The sequence below is a fragment of the Oxyura jamaicensis genome, chromosome 5, assembly GCF_011077185.1.
Source record: "Oxyura jamaicensis isolate SHBP4307 breed ruddy duck chromosome 5, BPBGC_Ojam_1.0, whole genome shotgun sequence".
Taxonomy (NCBI): Eukaryota; Metazoa; Chordata; class Aves; order Anseriformes; family Anatidae; genus Oxyura; species Oxyura jamaicensis.
Window position 1 is genome coordinate 57,401,527 of NC_048897.1, and position 21,477 is coordinate 57,423,003.

Consider the following 21,477-nt stretch of genomic DNA (forward strand, 5'->3'; position numbering starts at 1 on the left):
TCCATGGGTCCTGAGAGATGACAAAGAGGATGACAGCCCAAGTATACAGTTCTTAAGAAAAGCATCTTTTGTCTCAAATTGAGCTAATTCATTCCCTTTGTCCATGTACAGCAATCCAAATAATATTCCATATGCTGAAACTCCCACATCTTTTCTTGGTGCAGTCTGAATTCGGAGAAGTGCCAAAGGTAAGCACTTCGTCTGGGGAAGCTGAGTTTCCAGAACTTAGTCAATTGCTTCTGTACTGTCTGATCTGCTTCACCCTTCCAGAAGAGGAAGGGTGCCAAGGAGTGTGAAATTTCCAGTTAATTCCTAGAGTCCACATTAGCCCTTGCCGTATTTCTGACCAAGGGATTTCCTTGATCAGAGTCAGTATTTTCACCAATTCCATACCTGGGAGTTACTTTTTTCTAGAATTACTTTAGTTACTGTGTTCACAGTAGCAGATACTGAAGGGAAAGCTGCCAAATGATTGACCAAGACTAATAAGTACTGAAATCTACCTACTCTAAGGAGTTCTGTAAAATCTAGTGGTACATTTTGGAAGCATTGAATTCCTGGTTCTCGTCCCCCTTTGGGCTGACTGCGGATAGTTTCCCTATTTACCTTTTGACATACTACACAACTCCTGCGTACTTGTTCAGCCAGAGTATATATATATTCCTACACAGACGTATTGGCATAGCACAGCGTCACACGTTGCTTGAAATCCCCAGTGACCCTCTTGATGTAAAACAGTTAATATTTGCCTCATTAGCGCTTCATTCAGCATTTCTCTCCCATCAGGGAGTATCTGTTTTCCTTTCGACTTCGTGACTCCTAATTCCTTAAAAACCTCTTTCTCTTAAAACTTTTTACTTCTTTTTAGTTTTTGGTAGGGGTAGCTCACCAATTCACTGAATCCTCTCTGGATTTATTCTTCGTTCCCCCTCAGACACTATAAACCCGAGATAAAATTGTTCATCTGTATTGCTGCTTCCGCCCCATTTCAGAGTCTTTCCGCTCAAACACAAATATATCTTTGCTCCCAGGGTCTGAGAGCACCCCGTTAATAACACTGTTATTCCAGCCTAACAATTCACTATTTGAACGCCCAATTTCATTATCAAATCTTTTCCCAACAAGTCAGCCCCTGCCTCGGGTGCTTACAGTAATCGCCCAGTGATCGTTCTATCCCTATCCTCAGCTTGGTGCCCCCCAGAGGTGGCACTGTTATCCCAGTCCCTTCTACCCCCATCACATGTGGGGTTTCATTAGTTAATTTAAGCCCCGACAGTTTACCGGCCTAGCTGCCCCGGTGTTCACGTGGTGTGAGGGACCCCACACCAGAGCAGGGGAGAGCGACCGTGAAGTAGCGGTGGAAACGAAGCACTACGGACTGACGGCAGCCCCCACTCCCGACCCTCTGCACCACCCAGGGCAGGGAAGAGGTGGAAGAGAGTGGACGGGGAAGGTGCCCCCAGCTTGTTTCTTTGTTTCTCACTGCCCCAGCCTGTCAGCAATAGGTAATAAATTTAATTGATCTTCCTATGCTAAGTCTGTTTTGCCTGCAATGATAACTGTAGAGTGATCCCCATTGAGGTACACCTGAGGAGCCCTTGCGGTACACTTTTTCCTTTATCAGGGAACCAGCTTTCTGAGAAGCCCCGACTCCCCTATTCTGAATTTGTAACAGCAGTCTTTCCACCTTCTTCCACTCTGGATACTCCTATTTGAAGTGGCCGGCCTGGCCATGCTTCAAACATCTTCTCAAAGCCTGTCCCTGCTAGGATTTAGGCTGCAACACAGGTAGCTTTCCTTTGCTATTCCTTCATCTCTCTTCCTCTCCTTTACAGCCTGTGCCCGACTCCTCCCCAAAGTCCCTCTGTCTCCCCCTCTGCCTCACTACCCTGTCTGCTGTGAATAGCATTTGTTTCGCTCTCTGCTTTTCCTTCTCATCCCCCCTCCTGGCATACACCTTCATACTACCCGCACTGTTCACTCCATCCTCCCACCTTCTGTAGCTTTTTCTGCTTATCTGGCCAGGCTTTAATCACAAAATGAACTTTCAAGAGCCCTTGGGCTACCAGGTCCTCAGGATTCATCCCCGAGTACTTTCTAATTCTGACCCCAAGCCTCTCATAAGCATGTACATCTGCTCTATCAGAATTACTCATGGTAAGGGGGTGTTAGTTCTTTCCCATCCTTGCATAGCTGCCTGCCGCATCATTCCCCACCCGAATATTCTTCTCCAGGGAGTAACATACTCAGGATTGACATTTCCCCCCCAGGAATACAAACTAGGCCTTAGGAAAGGATTTGACTGTTCTGCTGGGCCCTCAGTTAAAGACTTTAATTCCTTCTTAAAACTTCTAACCTCTGTGCTGGTAAGGGGGGAGTGGCACCAGCCCCGCGTCACCCCTGCAGGGCCCTGAGGCCCCAGTGGGACTCCCCCACCTTGGCTGCCACCACTCTGCGCTCTCGGCGCGACTTTTCCAGGGACAGCGTCAATGCAGTCAGTCCCTGTCTCCCCTCCTGGACCAGCTGCCACTGCCTCCGGTGCAATATTAGGATTAGAGGGAGCATAACTTGATTGTTCTTCCAAAAACCACCTTATTGTTTACATGTAAGTTTAAAGCCTGAATTTTCATCAGACCTGTATTTTGGCCAAAATCCTGAAATTCCTTTTATTGGCTTTTTGGGCCTGACAATTACACAATATCTGTTTTTACAAGATACTGTAAAATTTGCCTTACCTCGATCCGTGCATGGAGTTCCCGGTCTGGGTTATCAGCAGTAATCCCTGTGCCTGTACCGTGTCTGGGCTGCGTCTGTGGTATGTCAGTGCTGGCAGAATTTTATTCAGACAGGATCTTCTGTGAAGCTATTTTATTCGCAATTGCAACAGTGGGTGTCCTACCCGTTAGGAGTGCATTTTAGTAAACAAATCGTAACCTTTTATTCCCTATTACCCAACATCTGATCACCTCCTGTTTCCTCGCTGGAGGAGTACTACACGTTCACAAGCTACTCGACGCTCCTCTAGACCATATATATACAATTTTTTTTGATCAACACTTTTTTTTTTTTTTTTTACTGTTCTCACACTGCTCATCCTGTTTTTCTCAGTCTTCTACCTTATTTTGGAACAGAGAGCCTTCTACTGTCCACTTACCTACTTAGTATTTCTCTTTGTTATGACTACACAACTACCTTTGAATACAGAAGGTTAGTTTTCTACTGCAAAAACACACTACTTCAAAAACAAGTTCTACTGCAAAAACACAACTTAGTTTTTCACAATATCCCTAAGCTCTACATCTAAACACCTTTTAAAGACCTCCAGGGATGGTAACTCCACCACTTCCCTGGGCAGCCCATTCCAATGCCTAACAATCCTTTCGGTAAAGAAGTTCTTCCTAATATCCAACCTAAACCTCCCCTGGCACAACTTTGGCCTATTCCCCATCATCCTGTCACCAGGCACGTGGGAGAACAGACCAACCCCCACCTCGCTGCAGCCTCCTTTCAGGTACCTATAGAGCACGATAAGGTTGCCTTCTCTTCTCCAGGCTGAACAACCCCAGCTCCCTCAGCCGCTCCTCGTAAGCCTTGTTCTCCAGACCCCTCACCAGCTTCATTGCCCTTCTCTGGACCCGCTCAAGCACCTCCATGTCCTTCTTGTAGCAAGGGGCCCAAAACTGAACACAGTACTCGAGGTGCGGCCTCACCAGAGCCGAGTGCAGGGGGACAATCACTTCCCTGGACCTGCTGGCCACGCTGTTTCTGATACAAGCCAGGATGCTGCTGGCCTTCTTGGCCGCCTGAGCACACTGCTGGCTCATATTCAGCCAACTGTCAACCACTACTCCCAGGTCCCTCTCTGCCAGGCAGCTTTCTAACCACACATCTCCCAGCCTGTAGCTCTGCTTGGGGTTGTTGTGCCCCAGGTGCAGGACCCGGCACTTGGCCTTGTTGAACTTCATGCAGTTGACCTCAGCCCATCGGTGCAGCCTATCCAGATCCTCCTGCAGAGCCTTCCTACCCTTGAGCAGATCGACACACGCACCTAACTTGGTGTCATTTGCAAACTTGCTGAGGGTGCACTCGATCCCCTCATCCAGATCATCAATGAAGATATTAAAGAGAACTGGCCCCAGCACCGAGCCCTGGGGGCCTCCACCAGTGACCGGCCTCCAACTGGATGTAACTCCATTCACCACAACTCTCTGGGCCTGGCTACCCAGCCAGTTTCTAACCCAACAAAGCTTACGCCAGTCCAAGCCATGAGCAGCCAGTTTCTGGAGGAGAATGTTGTGGGAAACGGTCTCAAAAGCCTTACTGAAGTCAAGGTAGACCACGTCCACAGCCTTTCCCTCATCCACCAAGCGCATCACTTTGTCACAGAAGGAGATCAGGTTAATCAAGCAGGACCTGCCTTTCATAACCCCATGCTGACTGGGCCTGATCGCCTGCTTGCCCTTCAAGTGCCGCATGATGACACCCAAGATAATCTGCTCCATGAGCTTCCCTGGCACTGAGGTCCAACTAACAGGCCGATAGTTCCCCGGGTCTACCCTCCAGCCCTTCTTGTAGATGGGCGTCACGTTTGCCAGCCGCCAGTCGACTGGGACCTCCCCAATAGCCAGCACTGCCGATAAATGATGGAAAGCGGCTTGGCCAGCTCTTCTGCCAGTTCTCTCCGTACCCTCGGGTGGATCCCATCCGGCCCCATCAACCTGAGCATATCTAAGTGCTGTAGCAGGTCGCCCACCATTTCCTCATGGATTGTGAGGGCCACATTCTGCTCCCCATCCCCTTCCACCAGCTCAGGGTACTGGGTATCCAGGGAACAACTGGTCTTGCTGCTAACAACCAAGGCAAAGAAGGCATTAAGCACCTCAGCCTTTTGGTCATCTTTCATCACTAAGTTTCCCCCCACATCCAGTAAAGGATGGAGATTCTCCTTAGTTCTCCTTTTCGTGTTTACGTATTTATAACAACATTTTCTGTTAACAGCAGCAGCCAGACTGAGCTCCAGATGAGCTTTGCCCTTTCTAATTTTGTCCCTGCACAACCTTACAACATCCTTAGAGTCCCCCTGAGCGGCCTGCCTCCTTTTCCAAAGATCATAATCCCTCTTTTTCTATTTTTCTTTCTAAGCTCTAGCCACAGTCTCTGCTCAGCCAGGCCTCTGTTCTTCCATGCCTGCTCGTCTTTGGGCACATGGGGACAGACCGCTGCTGAGCCTTTACAATTTCCTTCTTGAGGAGTGCCCGGCCTTCCTGGGCTCCTCTGCCCTTCAGAACTGCCTCCCAAAGGAGTCTGCCAAGCAGGGCCCTGAACAGCTCAAAGTCAGCCCTCTGGAAGTCCAAGACTGCAGTTTTACTGCTCCACCTCCTGACTTCGCCAAGAATAGAGAACTCTACCATTTCGTGGCCACTGCCCAAGGCAGCTCCCGACCCCCTCATCTCCCCCCAGTCCTTCTCAGTGAACAGACGGCCTAGCGGGGCACCGCCCTGGTAGGCTCACTAACCAGCTGCGTCAGGAACTCTACCACTCTCTCCCGAAACCTCCTGGACTGCTCCCTCTGAGCTGCACTGCATGGCCAGGATATGTCTGGGAAGTCGAAGTCCCCCACGAGAACAAGCGCTGGCGATTCCGCAACCTCTGCCAGCTGCCCGTAGAACGGGCTGCAAAATGGCGGCGGCGCCCGCTGGCAACGGCTCGCCGCTGCTGCTGGCACCGCTTACGCCTCGTCAGCCTCCAGCCCGGCGGCTCCTTCGGCTGCCTCGATGCCGGGAAAAAAAATCCCTGCCCGCCCGCACAACGCGTCCGCCCCGCAGGCCTCGGTGAACGGGCTGCAAAATGGCGGCGCCGCCCGATGCGAGCCGCCCGCCGCTGCCGGCTCCGCCTCCGCCTCGTCAGCGCCCCGCGGGAGGGCGGCCGCGGCCTGGCGGCTCCCCGGCGGCCTCAGGCGGCCTGGATCCCCCGCTCCGCGGCACGGCGCCTCTGCCGGGGACCGCCTCGGCCTCAGTCACAGCCTTCTGTTTGCTTGCTCCTCGCTGTCAGGGAGAATAACTTCGTTCCAGAAAAAAAATAATCCATAGAAATCCTGCTGTGCTGGATTTTGGTGTTTCTTCCTGTGCAGCCTGTTCAGCCAAACTCCTTTACCGTGATGGTCAAGAGGAAGATACTGGTTCTGGTCTACTTCAGGCTTCACTAGAAACGTTCTTTTGCATAGGAAAAGGAACAAAATACTGCCATTTTATGGAACTTTAAATGTATGAGTATTTACGATAGGCTATTTTGGCCCTAGAAAATCAAGATTTGTATTAAATAAATTGATTCCATAAAGACCATTTCAGCTTAATTAAATTATTTTGGTTGTTCTGAACAATTAAGAGGGTTTTAACTTCATTCTAACCTGTGCTCAGAAACTAAATCCTAAAATTAATACATTTTATTCTATTAATTAAGGAAAATGTATTAATCCATTAATTCATTCATTCATCTATAAGGCAAAGTTGTAAATACTGCCATCCTTAGTAAAATACTCAGAAGAAAAGTCTAAAATATCGGTGGCCTGTGCCACTGAACTTTTTTTTTTTTCTTTTGTTTCTAATATGTCAATTTCAAGCTTACTAGTATCCTATTTTTGGGTACTTCAATTTGCATTAATTATAGTAGTCTGCTTCTGCTTCTGGGTTGCAGATATATTGTATGCAGGCATGTTATTTTGGGGACGTTTTGTCCTTAAATCAAATCTGCTGCCTGTTCCCTGTATGACCCCTTTTTGAGATCTTTTTTCAGCAACAGCAGTCATTCTGCAGTCTGTAGTACTTGGGCTGATACTTAGCAATGAAATGTGAGCAGCATCTCCCCAAATGCATCAAAGCACCTTCCTCCAAAGTATACTTAAAAAAAAATCTAACTAGGTTCTCTAACTGAATCTAACTAGTTTCTTTGACTGAGATCTAAATGGGGTCAATGTATTTACATCTTAAATAAATTTTAGTTGTAAAACAGTACGTTTTATTCACGTCTGGCTATTTTTTGGGGGGTGTCTTATTCTATGTAATTCAAAAATTACAATAATTTTCAACTGTATTTCATGAAATCACCATGTGAGAACAATACTGTACTTCAAAACATTTATGCATATAAACAGCTTTACTTCTTCTAGTGGAATTATTCAAGTTTTTAAAAACATGTATATGTGTTTAAACACTTTGGTAGAATAGATCATGAATCCTAATGGAATTGTAGAATCTTTTTGAAGGTTATATTTTGTTTGGCTCTCTTTTGTTTCAGTCTTGTTTTCTTCTCTCCTAAGTTAATGCGGGATCAGGCAACAATTTCTGATGAGAAAGTTACGGAAGTAGATGTACATCCTTTACCATGACCACAGTTGCTAAGACCAGATTATAGTGATTATTCAGGATTATACACTAAAGCGGTAACGTGAATAGACTTCCACATCATGTCTGACATTTGCAAAGTGGTGGATATCATTAAGAAGTACATCAAGATCACAAAACCCTCCATTTACTATACATACATTTTAATACCCTGTACTGCATGGGGAACTAACAGTGTCATCTGTAGTTAAGTTTTACTGACACTTCCAGTTGCCAGGCCCTTTTCGTTTGCTTTATTTCAGTTCGGTCCTAAAGCTGGTATTTTTAACTTGAGATGAATTGCCTGAAGCTGACATTTTTGGGGAGTCTAAGATGAAACGTTTCAGCTATACCTGAGAGCAACACTGGCATACAAGTGACTATCTTTTCCTAAAATAATATAAAGCTCTACTGGCCATTTTATTGGCATCAGCTCTGTACTTCAGAACAAAGATTAAAAATAAATGAAAAGTCTCTGAAACCCATTTAATGTCCTTATATTTTTTTGAGAACTGTTTTCATGAATGAGTCTGCACTGCACTAAAGTGGTAGATGAGTAAAATTCAGAAGCTGATGGGGAATTTTATCTGCAACTGCAGTCACGGATCCTTACTTCGTTGTGGTTAGTAATAGTTCATTTATGCTATTTGAGGTTAGAAATAAATTCATTTTCATACAGCTGGTGCCATGACATGCTAGCAAGCTATGAGCAAGTGACTACTTCTGCAACAAAGATCTGTAAGTCAGAGAATAATAATGTGTATTACTTGTGGAATTTCATAGAATAATTGTCTTGGTGAGCCAGTAAATATGAATTGGCATTTTCTGCCTTTATGTCATGTTAAACTATGTAGAGAGATGTATTTTTGTATGCTTAATGATTTAGCACTATTCTTTTCCATAAATACCCTTCTGCTTACTTTCTATGAGTGCTTTTCATATTTTTAATGCCATTCATGATATATAATTACCATACATACAAGTTTGTCTTCAACTGAGACATATATTTCTTTGACATAGGTAGTTCTAGGTTTTTTTTTTTTCTTCTTTTTCTTTTTTCCTTTTTTCTTTTTTTTTTCTTGTAGGAATAGAGGACTGCATTTGGTTTTCTAATAACTTAATTTTTCAGTGTTTGTTTTTATGACGATATCTCCTTATTTTTGCAATGGAAGTAGACAAAGCTGTTCAAAATTTGCCATTTTGCTTCTGTTTGATCTTGTTATTCCAGGGAGAAAGAAGCTGCAAGAATTGCAACGTTCTGATGGCAAATACAAAACTCACGATGTCAAAGAAGGTATCGCAGAAACTAAGAGGAGGACAAAAGAGGACAAAGGTGTGTTTGCTTGATCTTGACCTTGAATAGTCTTCTATGTAAGGATGTGGGAGTTTGTGGGGTTTTGTTGTTGTTTTTGTTTTGTTTTATTTTTAAGACTGGAAAGTGAGAACATTTGTGTGCTGACCTGAACAAATGTGTAGAAAAAGCCTTGTGCTGAGAGGTATTATGGATAAGTTTGGTTTGTGAAATGTCAGTGTGGGTGGATGTGAGATGATTGAAAGGAGGTATGTCATGAATTCTTTATAAAGATAAACTTGCCCCAAACTCTGCAACATTTGTGAGAGTTGTTCATAGATGGTATGAATAACTATCTTTGGAATTGGTGTCTGTGATATGTCCTATTATTGTAGCTCTGCAGACTCAGAGAGATATCAGTGGTCCTTTTCTCCTTGAAGGCCTTTTCTTTCCTAAGTATTGGCATGCTGCTGAGCTTCAGAGTTACGTCAGGGTTTGGGTGTACCAAAAAGGAAATATTACTGAAATTGCAAACTGAAATTCCAATTCAAAGGTTATTTCAATATAAATTGAGACGTAATGAAATATCACAAGTAGGAAAATGAAGGAATCTGTATTTCTAAGACTAAGAAAACAAAAGATCCTGTACAAGGAAAAAATGTTCCATTAAATAAGTGTGACAAAAATGTGATCTGTCCTTCCTAGCACATTGAAAGTGCTGCCCAGAGTAAGTGGTAGAGATGAGTTGCATTCCACCTTCCTTGTGGTACACACCCTCTGCTCAGCATATGCATCTCTGAGAGCTTCTGCATAGCCCTAACAGCGATCATAGTATGAACATTTATGAACACTCTGGGAGACGAATACAGAGAAATACTGCCTCTGAAATGATGACCTTTTAGCGGCTGTTCATTGTTTATGACTGCGTAGAATGGGGCAGCTGTTTGTTTTCAAAAGTACAACAATCTCTTATTCCTCAGTTACTGCTAGGCTGACAAAACAATAAGCCCTAGAGTACAGTTGTGTAGACTACATAGGTTAGTTAGGAGCTACATTTGAGTAAAAAACAAGAGGATTTTAAATTTCATAGTGGGATAGTCCCTATGATTATGTGGGACATGTGAATTCAGACACCTCTGATAATTTCTGGGTATTGTAGAATATCTCTAAAGGCTTGAAAACGCAGGGGTTACTTGATAATGCATTTCTAGCCAGGTGTTGGATGAGGATAGAATTATCTCATTTAAGAGTACACCTGTGTTGCTGTCAAGCAGACTGCCTTGTTATCTGCATTGCTTGGGAGTATCTCTGTCAAAATTTGACAAGCTATATCCGCGTTATTTAGTGACTGGTCCATGTGATGCCTCTGCGTATTTTGTCAGCTCAAAGCCTCTGAAGCAGTAAGAAAGCTGTGTTGCAGTCCACCAAATTGTTGGGGTTTGTAGCATGAACACGAGCATGATGGAGAGACATGCTGCAGACGAGGGATGGGAGGCTTCTGGGAGGACTCCTGGAGGACTGAGCAGCGCTGCCAAAGTGTAAGGAAACATGTCCCTACAAAGCAAAGAGAAAGCCAAACCTTGCGCAGCCTCATCCAAGCTGCTGTTCAGGAGCTGACCCTGAAATGAGCTGTTCCTTCTAGTTTAGCCTTAGATTACTAGTTCAGACAAGCCAAAAGAAAATCAGGGAACAAGCTGAAAATTAAGAAGAATGAATGCTTGCATTTACTCCCTGGCCCTCTTTTATATAGCAGGATAGGTGCATCCTGCAGAAAAAACAGATACCATGGGGAGCGTTTTTTGTTTGGTTGGTTGGTTTGGGTTTTTTTTTTTGGTCCACTAAAATGTATTCACATTTATTTCAGCTGACTTCCCTGGGAAACAAGCTATTGAGACTGTGAGGTATTGGCAAGACAGACTACTTTTTTTTTTTTTTTTTTTTTTTCTTTTTTTTTGGTCCTAAAATAATCTGAAGAGTCTCGCAGTTAAAATTCTGAACACTGAAGTTATATAGAATATATATTCAAATAAGGTTCAGAAAAAAATGAGTTTTGCAGCAATATAATATTTTCTAGGCCAGGTTTTAAATGGTATCTGGGAGCAATATCTGTGATAGTGAGTTAATTTTCAGTTATCATGATGTATTGCATATTTTTGTCAGCTTGGCATCACTATGGAAATATGACTTTCAGAAGGAACCAAAAATACTTGCTCTTTTAGTGAGTAACAATTTGGAACATAACTATATATAGGACAAACAGCTTTAAAAAAAAAACTCATATACATCCCTTAGGAGATAGTATATGCCAAGAAGGATATCAGAGTTAATTTTCAATTCACTAGCTTTGGGATCAGTTAAGGACCTGAGTTTAAACCCATGTTTTTAATAGTTATCAGATTATTTATTTTCAAAGATGAAATACACTAATGTAAGGTATAACATCATATATTAAGATGGTATGCTGAAGCATGACAGAGATCCTCGTCAGAGACTTGGGGAGCCGTTAGGACAGATGTTTTTGTGTTTTTGTTTGTTTGTTTGTTTGTCTTGGGGGGGAGGGGGCACTCAGGGTTCAGCTTTGTAGCATTGGTTGGCTAAGCTCTTCATGTTTCTATAGAAACCTTTTGTATGAGACTTTAAATAGAGGCTCTGCATGTACCCAGAAAGTAGAATTCTCTGGTGTCTTTGGTTACAAGGTTCTTCTTTTGCCACAAAGTAAAGTCTGATAATACTGAAAAGACCAGAGATACTCTGGAAGGAAAAATGCCATATGGAAAACAAATTTATGTTATTTATATCTTTCTTTGACTTTACAATTTATCTTAAACTCTATGTAAATAAGCTGTCCAAAGCAAACACTGCTCCCAAAAGTTTGTATGCTGCATCTATTAACACATGAACATTAACTACTTTGTCATTTCCTCAGGAAGAAAAAATGTATTTCTTGTAGTTCTGGATTTTCATGTGTAAATGTTTTCTATAAAAAAAATCCTGGTTATTGGTAGAATTATAATCAGAGATCATGAAGCAAATTCTGCCATTACCTGGGAAGGTAAAACTGCAGTGAAGACAGATATTTGTGGCTGCTGTATGCCATCTATTGCTTTCCAAAACAATTCTGTATCTGTTCTAAGATGTACTCTGTACTGCAGTTTGGTCAGAAGGAAGTAGCTGGGCGAAGCTATACTGCACAAAAAACCCCACCCCACCCCAAATAAGCTCAGTCTATAAAAAATATGGAGCCAAGGTTCTTTGATCCCAGACAGTTTTCCTTTTGTAAGTCATTCCACCCAAGTAAGCACAGTCAACTCCTGCTCAACCAAATATTTTAGCTCAAAAATAGTTAAGCGTTTTTCAAAATTCTTTCAATTTGTGAGATTTCCTCTTGGAATGTTCTGGCTTTGATGGTGCATTTCTCAACAGCCATTTTTTTTTTCTCTCTTGATATGCTAACTTTGCTAAAAAATAATAATAATAATTTAATAGAAGTGTTTTGTGTTTTTTTTTTTTCATACTGACACTTTGAAGTTTCACTTAAACAAAATCTTTTATGTTCTGATTGCTACTTTACATTTTTCAGGAGAAGAATGAAAAAGAAGTCCAAGCTTCTATTGAGAAACAGTCAGGACCACAACTGGTATGGTTAAAAGTGATCTTCTGTGGTTCAATAACTAACTTGTAGTAGGTTTTAGCTACAAAATTGCTGTTTTCTGTAACTTTTTTTACAAGTTATTTAGCAGTCAATAAACTGTTCATTTTCCTGTTACTTGCCACAGTACAGTGAAATTACATTTGTTTTCCTGGGGTAAATCCTGTGTCTATTTGAGTGATGGGTGAAAAACACTGTTTTGTTAACTGCCCTGGGATGTTAAAGGAGTATTATGCTATTAGGTGTCCTGTAAAGTAGTCCTACATTCCTCATTTAGTTGCCTTTTGTTCTTCAGAGAGTGAGTGTTGTTCTTGGAGCTGGAATCCTTATCATACTAGTACAAGGTAAGATTGATGAAGGAAAATTTCTTTTTCAACATTTGTCAGTGAAATTGGCCAAAACCTCCATGTTGCTAAACAAGTTCATAAGTTATTTCTTACACATCTATAAGCAGTAGTGAACAGCTAAATCTTACATTAGTTTCATGAAGAAGTTGACTGTGATTCCTATTGAGTATACTAAAAGTGGGGAAAAAATCATTAAAATCTGCTTAAGGAAAGCAACTGTAGAGCCGCTTGGTATGTTTGCCGGTTGAGCACACAGGAGTGAACATAAACTACTAGTAAATTCTGTCCAGTTAATTTTAAGTATAATTACAGAGCTCACAGATTTGTAAATCTCACGGATCACACAATTACAGGGCCTACTACTGAACCCATTCCACAGTCCATGGAATTGTAATTTATTGTTTCATAGACTAGATCTGTTTACAATAAAGGCACTAAATAATTGAGAGATTACCATGGGTATTAAAGATTAGCATATGTAATAAGATTAAAAAAAAAAAACACATTTTTTTTTCTTTCATGATTGGGTTTTTGATTTTTGGTGTTGTTTTTCTTGTTTTAGAAAAATTGTGGGAGTTAAATTTTTTCCTTGTTTAGATATTTTTGAGTATTTTTTTTTTTTTTTTGCCTTACTATGCCATGTGATACATTTCTCATACATTCTTTGGTAAGATTTTCACGTTTCACAAGAAAGCCCTGGGTGAACAGTTCTGATAGCTTCTTAGCTGGCATAATAGTCTAATGGTCACTTCCCAGAAAACTTTCCTTTGGTTAACTAATTCCTGTCTGGCTTGTTTGAGATGAATCTATTGAAGTAAATTTCATGTTCTGAAAAAAAAAACAAACCACTAATCAGTGATTTTTACTTCCTAATTAAGCTCCTCCAGACTTGGTATGATTTGTGGTTTTATTGTTTGTTTTTGGTTTTGTTTTATAGGTTCTTATTCAACCCTCACAGAAGTTTGTGTAAATCTTCAGATTTTGGCTGAAAGTAAAACGCAGACAGTGAAAATCTCACTAAATTATTCTTTCATATTTGACCTTCAGAATACGTTATTGCAGTGCCTGGAAAACGTAGCAAGCTTTGAGACAACTTTTGTGTTGTCTAAAAAGGTACATTTCTCTATGAGAGAGAAGTCCAACCAAATTCTAAGAATTTGTCTGTCATTCACAGTGCCTTATTAGTAAATGCTATATTCCCAGTGAACTATAATTGAGTTATGAAGCAGTTCATTGCAGAATCAGAGTACAGCATGTGAGATTCAGACAATTACAACCTTTCTAGACATGTCACATCAAATATAGCCTGTCAGCAAGGGCTCTGCAAATAAGAAATCGTAGGTCTTGAAGGAAAATTTTCCTTACTGTTCTCTCCACAGAGTCACATTCCAGGATGTTTCCTGCATCTTTTATGACACAGATCAACCTTCTTCATTCAGTAGAGACAGTAGATTGGATATGACTCGAATCATCACATGTTCCTACTAAAATTGGTGTTTGACAGTTCATCTAAGGATGATACGAACAAAAGCTTTTAACTGAGTTGGCTTTACTGTGCTAATGTTTTTCCTTTTGCTGTACATTTTCTATCAACATTGTAGTTTTTTGTCATACTTTATTTATTACTGTTCATTTTCTCTGTACTGACTTGGTATTTATTGAGGTGATTCAGAGTAATATTTTATTTATTACTAATTATCCCTCGGTATGTAATACTGAACAATTCATGGAAAGAATAATTTTGTCACTGTGACCTTAATGGCTCTGTCCACTAGGGTGAGGAGAACTTGCAGTTTTTCAGTAGATAGTTGCTGTTAACTATATACTGTTTGAACTTTAACAGTAAGAGGAAATTTCTTTCAAAGCATTGTTTAAATTCTTATAAGCTTCTATATTAGCAGTACTTTTAAGCTTCTATATTAGCAGTACTTTTGAGTAATTATTTTTAAAAATGGATGCAAAGAATGGCCAAACACTGAAGCTATGCAATATGTTCATCTTTAGAGGGACTTATAATTCCAAGCCATGCCGAAAAGCTCAAATAAAATTTCTACAATGCATTAGAAAGATCATTTTGCAAACATGCAGGTGTTGCATATGCATGGCCAGTGGCAGATTTGATGGTGGAAACTGTATGAAAATAACAACAGTTTAGAAGAAAAATATCATAAAAATAAATAAAAGTCACAATAACTACAATTAATGAGATCTCATTCAAACTGTATTATTTAAAAATTATGTAACCAGCTGTGCTATAACGAGCTGTGCTTTTAATCAGATTAATGAGTCTACAGTTCAGCACTGTTCATGACTCAAAATAGTCTTTCCCTACAGCACAACTTCCTAACAGCCCTTCATGTATCATTCATTAAGCACAAACTAGTAATAGTATGTAAGGCATGAGGGCATACAGGACAAGTGATTTTAAAAACTCTGAACATAGACAACTTTGGAAATCTCAGACTTATATATCAAAACCTTAAAAAAAAAAAAAGAAAAAAAAAGTTGCTTAGAACATAGTAAATCAGCTGTGTATATTCACAGGTTGCTAATATCTTCAATAATTTTATAGGGATTTCTATGAAACAGTAATCCTGTCACAGAAGATCACACTGTTTTGAAACATTAACATGTGGGAAAGATTATCGTACAACTTATTTGTTGTTGTGATTTTAGGTCAATTCAATGTTGACTAAATGAGCAAAACCATCACAAATCTGAGGCAGCATCTGCCCTCAGAAGACACATTTACGAATCCTGAACTGAAATGAATGTTAATAATATCATCAATAAGAAGAAAGCTTCTCCAGGAAGGGTAACTGTATTTGCAGAAACAGGTAAAGGATTTTTGTGTTGAATTCAGATTTATTCTTTTTGTGCCATCTTATGCTCTCTCCTGCTTCTGATTAAGTGTTTAATTACTAAAACAATCATACTGACTCCTAGCATATGGATACAGTTTTACACAGAGGGTTTACTTCTCTACTGAGAGCAACATGTGGTAGGTATTTATTCCTAATGTCAGGTACGACCTTTCTTTTCATGATGGCTCTTAAGCATGGTGCTCAGAACAGAAACAAACTGAGTTTATTTAATAATTGATGAGTTATTCCACCTAATCAGCAATAATAAGTTAATATTAATCAGTGAATGAAATAGAATGGCCTTCCATTTTTCAGTGCTTCAAAATTTCCCAATTCTAATTAATAAACTGTTTTGGAATAATCTTTTTATTTCAGATGTATTCCCTTTTATTTCAGATAATTGTCAGTTTTAATCATGTAATAACTTAAAAGAAGAGGAAGAAGAATAAATATCCCAACCTACTGATATTTTTAATGACTCCCGAAGAGCTGAATGATTTGTTGTTTTATCAAATATTATTTTCCCCTACAAAACAGTCTAGTAGTTGCTAATCCACACAATTATTTTTTAATAGACCCCATTATAATAGGACAGGCTCTTCAAGTTGAAAAAAGATCTTGACTATCATCAGAGCTGCTCAAAATCAAACCCTCTAGTGTTAGCACTTCAATAAACAGGCTTGTGATTGAATTTAAGTACTTAATATTTAATATAAAATTATTCTAGATCAAAATGTGCCAATGAGCTTTGACTCTGGGCCCATAGTTAAATCTTTCTGAAAGACAATCAATTTCATGTATTTGTTTTGTGCAACCTTTGTTTTACTCGTCAGCCTAAGTATTCATTTATTTTCAAAGATAGCAAAACAACATATAGCAATGTCTTTGAAAATACCACTGTGCTTAAAACTAGATTTCACATCATTTCTGACGCTTGATGTACTGACTCCAGAAGGCAATATTCATGGGAATGGTAAGCAGCATTTACAACTTTGTAACACTAGTCTCAAAAGTATGTCTGACTCATGTTCACTTGAAAGAGGTTTCAGCTTTAGGGAAAATTACAGAATGTATTGTTGTATAGGACTCTCCTAAGAATGCCAATATATACAAAGACATTTGTGTTTTTTATAGAAGATTACAGAAATATCATGTTTTCTATACAGGAAGATTAAAAATTATGTGTGAGACTTTTATGGAGACCTGCAACAAGCCATGAAGTCTTCAGAAATATTCAGTTATGATAAACTATTTTAATTAAACTTCTTTATATAAACTACATGGTACATTTTATAGGAAGAGAAAAGAATAGCAGATTTTTAAGGTAGTCTAAAATGCACTCTCCCTTTATCATCACTCCCTTTATCATCTTCTGCAAGCATGAAATTTTAAGCTATGATTTATTTAATGTATTTAATTGGTATTGAAATTATACTTGTGATTTTTTTTTAACTAGCAAAAATTCAAATAGAATAATTGAACATACCAAAATAAGACTTGTTTAATTTTGAAGTAAATATTCTTAAAGTAGGAATACGATATTCTTTACAGTGACATAAACTCCATTTTATTCTGTTGGTTATTTTGTGTAAGTTGACTTTTTGTCCTGGCCAAGTACTCTCATTTTATGTATGTTGTGAGCTTCAGATGAGGTTTTGGAATCTGGTTAATAGCGTTTCCAGCTCGCCTATCATACAAGGGTGTCTTATTTTTCTTTTTATTTTTAACCAAAACAAAAATCAAAAAAGCATAACTAATGTTTTCTTCATTTCAGTGACATTTATCTGTTCAAGGTTGCATTTTTCATCCTGAACCCAAGTCAAGTAAGTGTATTCATGAGGTACAGAAAATTAGATTTTGTATTTTGTATGCATATGTTATTAAATATTTTCTCTCTTCCTGGCAAACTAAGAGATATCTTAGGGTGAAAGTACTTAACTTATGTTAATACTTAAGTATTTGTATCAACAACTAGATAGGACAGTTGATAGGACAACTCATGCTTTAGAGACTTGGAGAAATAAATATGACAGACCATAATACTTTGCCTGTAGAAACAGCACTGTCCCATTGAAGTTGGCAGTGCTGTAATCTGATTGTGCTTCGGTGAATATTTGACTGAATGTCCTCAGCAGGTGATTTTTATGAACTATTAAAGGAGGTCAGCATCGAGAAGTTAGCTTAAGTCTTACGGAACAGCTTCGGTAATTTAAGTACAGATAAACATTATCTACTATTGTATGTATTGATGTAATTCCACTGGGGTCAATGGAGTTACCTACCTTAGAAAAGAGAGCAAGTAATAATAACTGTTTTTTCCATCTCCTCATTGTGAATATTTCTGTCATCATCACTAAACAGAGACTTGTGGTTAAAATGACAGAAAAAAATATGTACTGTACTTTCAAGGGTCAAGTATCTGTTGATGTCGCTGAAACAATTACAGTTTCATTCAATGGAAGACTATAGGATTTCTCCCGTATTTTATCAGTAAATAGATTCTTCTTTGTTTTGGTTCTGGATATCTTAATTCATTCATGGCTAGTGTGATTTCTGCTGTGTTAGCAGCGATTACCCCTTTTAATCCTATAGGCATTATAATGTCACCTTCAGGAAAGTAACAATTACTTTCTAATCCCAAATTCTAATTGTAAAATATAATGATTGTAGGCAGGTAATGATGACTGAACAGGGAACAATATACAACTCAGGGGAAACAATATTTTGAAATGAGAAATTACTCTTCTGAAAGAAATAAATCAGTTATTCTATATTTAATATAGAAATTTCTGAGAACTTGATCTTTGTTTTTCAATGGCAAAGAAGAAAAGTGCTCTGAAATTTCAGTCTATTTTTATTTCTTAATGTTTCTGAATGAGAAAAATGTGAGCATAAACCACTGTGTCTCACACCACTGTCCTGGTATGTTGTGGTTGTGGTATTAGGGCTCTTTTTTTTTTTTTTTTTTTTTTTTTTCAGAAAATAATATAAAATATGTTATGTTCCTCTATATTTTATTATGAACAATCATTTCTGAATGGAACTTTGTCCTAATTCAAGTGCCACTAAAATAAAGGTTAGCTTCTCTGACTGTATTCTTCAGTGGAAAAGCTTTTATAAATTACCTTATTGTTTCACAGGCCTTGGAGAGTGCTGTTGTGGATGGCAATGAGTGTGACTCATCTGGCTGTAGAGCTGGAAATGTAATATTAAAGAAAATAAATAACAAGACTGAAAAGAGCATTAAATGAGGAAATGAGGCACGAATGCATGAAACAGAGGTTAGTCTACTGCATGTAAGTAGATACCACCTAATTACTTGGGAAGCAGAACTTAGTAAGGGAAGTGCAAGATCATGAGTTAACTATGGCACTCTAGGATACGCCAGGCTTCTCAAATCTAGCAATTTCACTTCCAGCAGCAGATAGCTCTGTGTCATTCTGCAGTATATAGGGGAATAATTTGAAAATCCCAGTCAACGAAGGAAATACATTGATTGTTGATCCAGTGATTTGTATTGCTTATTTACTTGATATTATGATGGATTTTGTGCATTGCCCATAAGCAGATCATCACATTCAAATTTCCAACATCATGCTTTTTAAATAAAAAACACACCTTAATTAAATTAACTTTTCATACTCAAGAGCTGGACATTGTAATTTAAACTTTGTTGCATGAAAAACTGAACCGAGTAGAGAAGTCATAGAGCCCTTCTTACCCAGGAAGAGCATCACTGCTCTCACCCTAAATTTGTGCATTACTTTTGAGAAACCGCCCAGCTACTTTCTTCCTCACCACGTACCATGTACAATTTTTCTAGAACTTTCATTCTTTTATAGAAGAGAAAAGTAACTCTTCCTGATCTATAAAGGCAGCTGAGAGTGAATTCAGTGCATGAACTTACTTTTTTTATATCAGTTGACAACTGATTGTACCCTTAACTGGGGCAGAACCACTTTGCCCTTCCTGTATCAATTGCTCAGATGTCATCATATTATTAGGTCAAAAAACAATACTGCCTCCAAAACATGCAAAAATTGCTTAGGTAAGTGCTTTTGTGATAAGTGATACTACTATACCTGGAGTAAACAAATAATGAGGGTACTTGTACGTGCTGTTAATGTGTAATGGTGTGCTGATATGCATAAAAGCATCGTTGTTGCCAGGTCTCTAAGAGAGGTTACATAAAGAAGCCTTTCAAAATGAAAATATTAAAGAATTTCAAAATATGTCTTTTTAAATTGAGGGCTTACATATCTAAGAAAGCTAAGGAAATAGAATGAAATAATTGCTCAATAGTTTTCATGTGAAACTTTGTTAACAATTTGTGTCAACAAAATACATGGAGATTAATAGGGATGTGCTCCTTAAGAGTTTGCTCTTTGAGCAAATAGAGCAAATAGACTTATTTGTATAGCCAAATGAGATTTCTGAAGTTCGTTTTTTTGGAACTGTGATACAGCCATTGTCATGCCTGTCAGTAAAACTGAGAAAAGAAATTGCATGATAAGCCCATTGATTGTAGATATTAATGCATTAAATATATATATATTATACTTAGATTCTAATTATTTTTATCAAAAGATATATAGAGAGCTTTTTATTGCGCAAGTTAGATTTTGGATTTTGAAAAAAAAAATGGCATACCTAAGGGTTATAAGAATCCTTATTTTATATCTCAGACTTTGCAATAGTCTTCGGGGCAAGGTTGTAAGCCGCATTGATGAACAACAGAAGTTTGTGTGTCTCTAGCCATGCTCTCTTCTTTTCTAAGTTCAGGACCACATGAGTCATTCCGCACTGCATATATACATAAGTCTAATATAATAAGTCTAATTCTTATTCAGAGACTTGCCAAAGCCATCAGTGCTACTGATAATATGGTAAGCAGGGGTTTGCACAGCTAGATTATACACAAATCTCTAAACTGATCTGCTAAGTTTCAGACTTGTGGAAGGCATGACTACCAGAGATGCCACTGAAACACACAATTCCCTGTAACTGGAAGGAGAGGGTTGCGTATTTTCTTAACCCTGAATTCTTTCCCAATGTATTTTTTTACATGATGAGCTGTTTGGCAGTTTCAATGCACTTTCCAAAGCCTCTTCATACCAGCTACTGGAATATTACTAGATTTGGGATCTTGACAGATAGAAAGACTAAGATCTGACAATGTCTGTGATTTGTCTTATACAAGCCAGTTTATTTCCTGTACATGAAAAATGTAAGTAAAGCAAAATAACGTTTTATCTCAATCCTTTTTTAAAGGAAATGGACCATTTGAAAACTTAAGGACTAAACAAATCAGATTCCTCAAGGTCTGGTCAAGTACTGTAAGCTGAAAACTAAATTTAGAGAAGCCAAAGGAAATGGCATCTTGTAGTATTGAGAGTGGTTTAGGAAACAATTTTGGTTATAAAGCAAAGTGACATATTTATACTACAGATTTGTATATTCCCAGGGCTGGGGGGGGAGGGGGGGGGGGGGCGTTAAGCACTGTCTCCTGAACTTATATCATCTTGGGGGTTGGATAGAGCAAGATTATAGTGGTTGCCCTTCCAGATACACCCAGCATTCAAAGTGAGGTCCATCTGTATGGGGAATATAAAGAAGTCTTTACTGCTACAATTGCAGAGGAGAATTCAGGTTGCACACTCTCTGATGAAGTTTAAGATGGCTGGTGGCAGTTCTACATGCTTGTGTTATATCCCTCAAATCATCTTTTTTTATGTAAGAAGGGATAGTCAGGTGAAAGGATGACTCAAGAACAGTACTCACATTGCTGAGGGTTCATGTCATCTGGCCTCTTTACTTTTTTCCCTATGCCATAAGCATTAGATGTAGAGCTTAGTGATATGATTTAGTGGAGGACTTGTTAGTGTCAGAGGTTGGACTAGATGATCTTGGAGGTCTTTTCCAACCTAGATGATTCTGTGATTCTGTG

At 39.1% G+C, this 21,477-nt stretch overlaps 1 long non-coding RNA gene across 1 annotated transcript; it reads left to right on the forward strand.

Moving 5' to 3' along the window:
- Window positions 1-8,610: 8,610 nt before the first annotated feature.
- On the forward strand, window positions 8,611-15,961 carry LOC118168412. The gene is made up of 5 exons (XR_004751538.1): window positions 8,611-8,714; window positions 11,835-11,837; window positions 12,251-12,307; window positions 13,714-13,779; window positions 15,343-15,961. It is a non-coding gene; the product is annotated as an uncharacterized LOC118168412 (long non-coding RNA).
- Window positions 15,962-21,477: the final 5,516 nt, after the last annotated feature.